At 37.9% G+C, this 7,304-nt stretch overlaps 1 protein-coding gene across 4 annotated transcripts in view; it reads right to left on the bottom strand.

Annotated features, from left to right (window-relative positions):
• Positions 1-7,304, bottom strand: part of LOC108749019 (axin) — a 30,150-nt gene that overhangs the window by 10,050 nt on the left and 12,796 nt on the right. The window contains exon 1 of one of the 4 annotated variants that reach the window (XM_018487510.1): positions 6,777-7,029. The exons of the other annotated variants lie outside the window; for them this stretch is intronic. The gene's annotated coding sequence lies outside the window, so the exon portion shown is untranslated. Of the gene's footprint in view, positions 1-6,776; positions 7,030-7,304 lie in introns of those variants that run through there. 4 annotated transcript variants of the gene reach the window in all.

Below are 7,304 nucleotides of genomic sequence, written 5' to 3'. Positions count from 1 at the left end.
TCATTGCGCGATATTCTTTCATTTATCCTAATTCTAGTTGATAAAAAAGATAGATTTCTTACAAAAAAAATCTTTTTATCTTTTTTATCAACTATAACTTTTCCAAGAGATCTGTTACACATTTGACTGTTCAAATACGTACGTGAATAATTTCGAGCTCTATATCAAGGCTCACCCGAACTGTAAACATAATGAATATGCGAACATTTGTGATAATAAATTTTGTATTGCGATTTTTTCGAAAGTTTATGTCTGAAGAAAGTTCAATCCGGTAGCCAACACTTATAATTTATTTGTATTTGAACTGAATTTTTATTTTTTCATTATATAATTTTACTTTTTCTCTATTTGTAATTTATTCTTTTAATTGTGTGACCTTTTAAAGAAAATATGTTTACTCTTTACTTTGCCCTTTATTTATTATTATTTATTTTGTATAGGAAGAGTCTTTCAATCTGTTAAATATTTTATTAAAATTTAGTATATTTTTTCAGTGTATAGAATAAGAAAATATATGGTAATAAGATTAAAATTATTACACAAAGCTTTAAAACTCCTGAGTAGTTACCACAACCATATTGAATTTGACGTCAGAAACGAAAAAATGACACGTCAATTTTTATGCCATTTATAAATAAAGACAAGTTGGATAAAATGATGAGACTGCTTTAAAACATTTGTAAAAATGAACGAAAACTATGCTTATCTTCCTACCCAGTCAGTAAATAATCGTAAAAAGTGATAAAAGGCATACGTAAGTAAAAATAAGCTACGCTATGCGCATTGAATAAAAGCACTTCATGTGTCTTTATCACTTTTTACGATTATTTACTGACTGTCAGGGGGGGATAAGCATATAATTTTCGTCAATTTTTACAAATGTTTCAAAGCAATCTCATCATTTTGTTTTATCCAAATTGTCTTTATTTATAAATGGTACGTAATAAAAATTAACGTATCACTTCTCGCTTCTGACGTTACGATTCAAAATGACTGTGATGGACTATTCAGGAGCCTTAAGCTGAATATTAATTATTATTAGAATAATAAATATTCGATAAAAATCTTAGAGTAATAAAAGTCTTTGTTGAATGCTAATTAAAATTAAACGTTAGGTTAAAAGAATCAAGAGTGGCGGTGGTGGCTGGAAAGAATTAGAAGCGAGAACGACTACGGCCAGCCACCGCCGGTCAGTCGCTCCCGATTCTCGCGAGGGTCGTTTATCGGCGCGAGCGATTAAGATTCTTTCAAAAAACGAGAGACGCGGACAAGGGAGAGAGGGATGGAGGGAGAGAGAGAGAGAGAGAGAGAGAGAGAGAGAGAGAGAGAGCGCGAAGAAGAAAGGCAACAACGGACGGAGAGAAATCTTAAAGGCCATCCGGCGATACACCTCTCTATGCAGCCGCTGACATGCCGGCTTTTTGTGCGTCGCGATCGAACGAATCCCTCAGAAAACCGCGAGTTTCTGCTCTCGACTGCTCGCTACCAATATCTACTCTCTTCCAATCCGCATCAATCGGTAATCATTCTCCAAAAATAATAAAAAAATTGCAGTATTATTTAAAAGGGAGTGGTGCATGATATTCATTATTACTCGATTATCGATCTTTAAACAATGTAATCCACTAATATGAATCTAAGATTGCTAATTGAATTTATAATTTGATTTTTAAATTAACGAAAAAATTCCATAATTCTTAATTAAGAATATTATCGCAACGATCATTATGTACATATGGTAAAAAAAAAAAAGAAAGAAAATGTTTCGCCAACCTAGAGCTTGAAATGCCGCTCAAATTAAACAGAGGAAGGTTCAAAACGAGTACCAACAGCAAGCAGAAGAGAAACGGAATGACATGGCGAGAAGAAAGCACGAGCGAAAAGGTAGAAGCGGAATAAAGAGAGGCGTATAGGTAAATCTGGTCCTCGACGCAGGTACGGCGGTACTTTTGGAAGAAAAGGAGAGAAGAGGAGAAAAAGAAATCAAAGAGAGAAGCAATGCCGTATCACGATTTCTTTCTATCCCCCAAACACCGCCACAGTTCATGTATTCATGCTTGCTATCAAAAACTATCGCCAATATTATCAAAAATTTAAAATTATACATAATTACAAAGAAAAAGATTACAATATATAAGAATAAATATATATAACAATATAGGAACGATATAAAAATAGTTCTACTTTAAGAAACGTATGTAACTATATTTTCATAACATTATAGCTTTGTTCAAAATAAATCTGAAGAATTATTAATTGCCATCGTAAACGGGCATTTATACGTACAATCAAACAGCAATTTACAACTTATAATGATTCAAGAGTAAAGAATAATTCTTTTTGAAATTGTAATATAAATTGCTATACAGGTGTCCATCTTGCAGACCCAACGTTCAGAGCAGCAGTTCGATCGTACCCTATAGGAATACGGCCCTGGGGGAGGAGACGGAAGGGGGGGGGAGAGGGGGCCCGGAGATGGTGGAGAAGCGCGAGAGCGAGGTAAGAGAAAGGCGGAGAAAAGAAACGGATATAAAAAGAGAGACGGAAGACGTAGGCCTCGGCCGGCGGCTGGCGACTGGCGGCGGCACCGCTTGATGTACGCCGGGTCCGTAATTACAGGTTTTCGGAACGCCTCACTCGCTCGCTCGCTCGCTTGCTCGGCGAGCCGCGCCGCGCCGCTGAGAGAGTCTCCGGGGCCCTTCCCTCGTCGCGTCGCGCGGTCTAACGGGTGTCCCGAGTGCGTAACCGGAGGTCCGATGCCCATGCAGCGTCCAACAAGTTCGTCACCGACGACGAATCGAAACGGCGATGAAAGCGCGTCGTCTTCTTCTTGTTTCTCCTTTTTTTTCCCCTTTTTTTCCTTCGAGGCGTTTGAAATTCTAATTATAGAGCGGTGCTCTTATACAGCGCGAAATGAAAAAAACGGGAACGTAAAGTTGGAATTTTTTCTCGCCGGGGAATGTATCGCTTGATAACCGTAATATGTAATAACGTGATACGTCCCGGAGTCGAGAGCAGTAATTTTCCACAAATCTGATTTTCAATACTGTACATTTATATCGTAAAAGATGTTTCGTGCGTCGGAATTAGAGCCTATTAAGATTGCATTGAACGAAAATTTTTCTCGTAACGGAGGAAAACTTCCGCGAAAGATAGCAGCATCCTCCACAAACATTCCGGGATATTTCTAGGAAGAACCGTTCTTACAGGCAGGTAAACGTCCTCTTCGCTTCTGGATCGAGATACCGATCCAGTGAACCGAAAATTCAACTCATACCGCATCCTCATTTCGATCATAAAACAGCTTTTACTTTTATGTATATCCTTGTAATATTAAATTTTATAAAATTGAAAGTATTTCATCACAATTGATTTTTAGAGTTTTTCCAGGTTTCGCGTTCTTTATTTGCATACGTATTTATGTTTGTCAATATTGATTATCTTAATTTAAGGATGTACTAGCGTCAACTGACAATAACTCGAAAATTTAATAAATTGTTCTATTTATTATCAAAAGATATATGTAAAACCTGAAGTCGATTCTCTATCTAGTTTACGAGTTATTCAATTAAATTTTGTATGAATTCTTATGGAGTATCCCTGATGGAAAGAAATCATTGAAATCTATATCAGTTGACCTATTTTAGTACAATTCATATTAAAATATGAGTTAATATATTGTATATGAAATTGTTATTAATACGCGGCACATCTTTCTTTTTTTTTCGGCGATTGATTTCAAGAAAAATTCACGTCCAAAAGTTTTTACCGATGATTAGAAAAATACAAATATATTTATTTGTAATGCCAAATATCATATTAAATGATTTGATGAAGTTTACATGATACGGCGCATAGTTTAACTTGTAAAAGTATAGAATTTCAAGTTTGAGTAACTTTTATCTGGGACTGTATAGCTAGAACATCCTTAACTTACTCTTCATTTTTTATAACTCTTATGGTTATTCTACAATGTACCTTTTCTTTTCTGTTTCTTGCTTTTTGCTATTTTTTACATCTACTTTTTGCTTCTCATACGGTTTTTTGTTTTATATATAATTTGGCATTTGGATAAAACGAACTCTAATTGTCGGGAATCATCAACTTGGAATTTCCGTCAATTATGTAATTTCGATTTATATCTTACATTGATAAGAACTCGAAATGAAGGGTTGAAACGTATATTTTATTCGTTCTGTTACATTCGCACGAAAAATAAAGAATTTTTGTGCATCCGAATAGCTGATGTAGGCTCCGATGGGTTTTTCTTACATTTTTCACTAATAGATTCTTTCGAGCCTCATTATATATTTGTTTTTTTTTTTGTTTTATGTCGCCCGAGATAAAAGTTAACGAACTTCGAAAGAGACAGGAAACACAATTGTCGATAAAACGGTTGCAAAGGGGAAAAAAAGGCCAAAGGTAACGAAGCAAGAAACAGGAAACAAAGAGCACATTGTAGAATAGGCTTTAGAATTAGAAGTCATTGGCAAAAATTGATATTACATGGTTCCTAATTAATCGACGCTTCACGGGCCACCCTGTATTAGAAATGCCATCGAACCCTCCGCCACCAATTCAAATTCATACGAGTACCGGTGAGAAAATCAATCGGCCGCTCTGCTATTAGCCCATATACGACTGTAGGAAGCCAAACATCGTCGCAATGAAAACCGTCGTTGCGACGCGAGGCGCACTTAACGGGTGTTAAATAATCATGCGAGTGGTTTATCACGATGCGCGTTAGGACAGTGGCGCGGTGCGATTCCCTTACGGCCCTGGGCGATACGAGGCTTCTCAAACGAGGAAAGCATACACACACGGCTCCCATTCAGCTCTCTAACCCTTTCAACTAACCCTCTCTGCACCTCCGTCCCTCACTGCACCCGTCCCGCGCGATCCAACCCCCCCCCTCTTCCCTTTCTTCCTTTCTTCTCTCCTTGTTCTCCATCCCCGCTCTGTTCCTCTCCTCTCTATCCGCGAGAATCCCTTCGGTCTCTCGTCGGAGGAGAGCAACGTCTCGGCAAAATCTCTTTTACGCGCTCAAGAGAGCGGGGACATGTCCGGAGACCCCTTCCCCTCTCACCCTCCCCCCCCTCCTTTTCGTCTCTTTTCTTGTGGTCGCCTTTACAGAGCACGCGCACATGGGAGTTCGATCTATTATGATAAAGATTCGAATTTTTTTAAGATTCGCTTTCTCGCAACGCGACAGCCGTAGGACATCCTTTTTGAAGATTTTTAACACGGGTCAGTTTTGAGAGACCTTGACCATCGATCCCTTAAAGAAACAAACGAGAGGCCGATATCGCCGCTCCTAACTTACACTAATATTCTTCCATTTTCACGCCTATTATAATTGTATAAATCATAATTTATCATTAGTCGGTTGAAAATTTAGTTATATCGCTTAATGGATTCGCGATTTATCATTTCCAGTAGTTCAATATAATAGTAACGTAACTGATAATTATCAATTAATTGTATCATTCGTAAACTTATTAATATTCGTATATAATTATACCCCTCAGTAATAACTCCACAAGCATTGGCTGCGTTCAGCGGAGAGATTTGCAACTTTTATAAAATTCTTTATTACGATCGATTTATACGAGTTTTTACATTTAGATCCAGTAAGGAATTAAGGGCAAGACCAAAGAATTTCACGACAGTTGCAAAGCTGCTTCCTCCGCTGAAAAACGCAAACCATTATTTTGCGCGGAGAAAAAAAATTTCGTACAAAGAATCATGGAATTATCTATTTTGTATATGTAAAAGACTAAAAAGAGCTTTGACCTGCTAAACTCAAAGCGACCGAAAGTGAACAAGCGCCGCCTCGTTCACGGGACATTTGCGTTTTCTCTACCTTCATAAAATCGAATATCTTTTCACGATACCGATCTAAGAACAAGTTCGTTCAAGATAATCGATATGACTAGTAAGGACGGTTACATCGGCGCGGTAAAAGACAAGGCGGAAGCGATCAAAGGCGTGTCACCGTTATCGTCAGATGACTTTACGCACATCATCTCACAGAAGATACTACTCGAGCTGCAAATCTTTCAAAGGAACTTCTGAAGGGCCGCTCACCCCAGGTGGCGGCGTCGACAAGGACGACGTTCAGCGCGGTATTAACCAAAGCCGGTTCCCCTTCTTCCCTTAACAAACAACTACCTGACCTAGCTCGAGTTTTTCAAATATCTATGCTATTCTTCCACCTTTTAGTTGGGCCACGTCAATGTCGCCGTAGGTATTTAAAAGATGACCAAAGTAAGTTAGGACAAAACTTCAGTTAAAAGACTTAAAAGATGTGCGTCTCGGGTTATTTTTTTAGGAAGCAATCCTTCCTCCCTCGCTCTGTATTTGTATACAAAGAAAAAACGTTATGTCGCACAATATGTACTTGAATTCGAAAATGTTGGGAGTTTTTTTTTTTTTGTATAATTGTAACACTTGTTACGTGTACAAATGTGAAAAATAAACAGACAACAATAGAGTGTAAGTAATTTGTAACTTCATGGACAAGACTGATCTTTCAACGTTTTCACTTGAAATTTTAAATATGTGGATTCACGTGTCCCTTTAACCATGAAATCTAGCAAAGAAGGAAGATAGCAATTAGGTTGCACTTTACATAACAATATTATGCCGTGATAATAGTGAGATTGCACAGAGCGGAAGGATCCCTCCCTCACCCCGTTTGATAGGTGTCGCAATTAATGATCCCGTTTGCCGCGCCGTAATTAATAGCCTCCCGTCTAATTCACCACAATTAATACCTTAACTCCACGCCGGTTCATGGAGGCTCAGCGATGCGATTCGTTCGTCATTATCGTCGTCGTGCGTGGCCGATGACTATCAGTCGTGACGTCTCGTCTACCTGCCCTTTTTGAAATACCGCCAAGAGCAATTGTCCGATAAAATCGATATCATTCTCGATGATCTCGCCCCGGCTATACACAAAATTATCACAAAGGTGTTTCACAAGAAAATTTATCACAATGCACACAGAAATGATTTTTCTCTTTACAAACTCAAACTCTTTCTTTTCTTCCTCTTTAAATTCAAATTTTATTCTTTCACCGTTTCCTCTTGCTCTTTAAATTTTAATTTTGTCGATACACTTCCATCAAATTTCATCAAAAGTCCACGACAGGAACGATATTTGTACAAATCAAATCCTCTCCTTGACTTTGTAAATGTTGAAGAGAATAAAATTCTATTTAGAGGATCGGAAGAAGGGACGTGCTTCAGAAGTTTTTTCGATTGCACAGAATTATTTTCATCCTTGAATTATCGCCAAGATT

This window comes from Trachymyrmex septentrionalis, unplaced genomic scaffold (genome assembly GCF_001594115.1).
Source record: "Trachymyrmex septentrionalis isolate Tsep2-gDNA-1 unplaced genomic scaffold, Tsep1.0 scaffold25, whole genome shotgun sequence".
In the NCBI taxonomy this organism is placed as follows: domain Eukaryota; kingdom Metazoa; phylum Arthropoda; class Insecta; order Hymenoptera; family Formicidae; genus Trachymyrmex; species Trachymyrmex septentrionalis.
Note: the sequence above shows the minus strand (reverse complement) of the source record. Positions and strands in the feature narration are given on the sequence as shown.